The sequence below is a fragment of the Callorhinchus milii genome, unplaced genomic scaffold (assembly GCF_018977255.1).
Source record: "Callorhinchus milii isolate IMCB2004 unplaced genomic scaffold, IMCB_Cmil_1.0 Scaffold8, whole genome shotgun sequence".
In the NCBI taxonomy this organism is placed as follows: Eukaryota; Metazoa; Chordata; class Chondrichthyes; order Chimaeriformes; family Callorhinchidae; genus Callorhinchus; species Callorhinchus milii.
In genome coordinates, this window is record NW_024704749.1 from 24,579,173 (window position 1) to 24,580,771 (window position 1,599).

A 1,599-nucleotide genomic window follows, 5' to 3' on the forward strand; every position below is an offset into this window, starting at 1 on the left:
GAGGAAATATCGAGGAACAAAGCTGAGATAAGTGGGGGGGGAGCCAGTGTTGACGTTTCAAAGAATCAAACGGTGCCTCCACTCGACTGGCACCGGCCTCCTGCTCGTCCCTCACCCTCCACCCCACTATCGAGGTCACGCTTTCAGCCATTACCCTGAAACTCTGGAACATTCTCCCTCAATCCCTCTGCCTTGCCCATCTCTCCCCTGATTCAAGTCCGCCTGAAAACCTTCCTCTTCGACCGTGCTTAGAACCCCTCCCCCCCCCCCCACCGGCTCGGAGTCAGGCTCCGCCACTTTAAGCGCTCTGAGATGCTACCCTGGGTGGAGGTGTTATATAAGTGCAAGTTGTTGCTGTACTAAGTCACGGAGGCAACATTAGTACACATTGCTGTTATCCTGTAACTCCAACCTCAGAGGACCAACTCCTTTAAGTGTGGATCAACCATTGCCTTTACAGGCCATCTTATGGCTTCTCTACAGAAGGCTGCAGAAGTTCGGTGGCTTCACAGACCTTGGGGTCTCAATGAGAAGATTTTAGACGCCGCTTTCTTTAAATTTAAGGAAGAAAACATTTTATTTAAAAATTGCTTTCTATTGTGAAACCCATGCCAATGCTTTCATCATTAAAACTGATGGCTTTTTCACAAGCTGACAGTGCACAACAAAAACCATTCATATCGCGTTTTCTTCTGAAAGCTTTGAGCTTTTCTTAATGGTAATATATAAGTTCAATTCATCTACATTATCTTACACATACATACTCATAAGCACACACACACACACAGGGCAACCTCCACAACACAAAATCACACATTAATGAAACTAGATGTTTTCCAGATTCAAAGAGGAACGTGACAATACGGCCCAGTGAAATGGCAGAGAGAGAGACTTCTTCATTAGATCAATGCCAGAGCTGTCTGATCAGCAACTGAATGTTACCAACTTAACAAAAAACTGGAGGTCATGCGAAACTGAGGGCAGCAATAATATCAACCTGACTCCATACAATCGACCTACACTTAGGAAGCTCTTACTCCATGAGGCAAATGTAGAAGAAACTATTGTAATAATGTCATCAAGATCAACAATTGAGTTGAGTGACCCTGATTAAACAAACTTCTAAAGGTTTCTTAATAACAAATTGCTCGTTTAAGTATACAGCTTTATTTAACTACTCTTTCGAGAGAATCTGGATCTCTGCTGGTGGATAACAAATATTGTTAGCTTGAACAAGCACATCACAACCTTCCCTGCTATGGCAGAAATTACTTTCTTTTCAAGATCGTCAGAAAACTGTGCACTGGGCCGGACTTAACTCTTCGTATGCCACATGTGTATACCTACGTAAACATAGAAATTACAATTTCTTGTGTATTTTTTAACCAGGGTAAAAAACAAATACAACTTGCACTTACATCAAATTTTGAGATGTGTTTCACAAAATGTGCTTCATTATTATCTAGACAAACGTGGCAGCTAAAGTCCCAAACAATGAGCAGCCAATTCAAGTGAAGCCCAGTTATATAAAACCTCAATCCACCTACAAACACACTTGACAGGGAATTCTATGAAGCACTTTGAGATGTCCAACGTGAA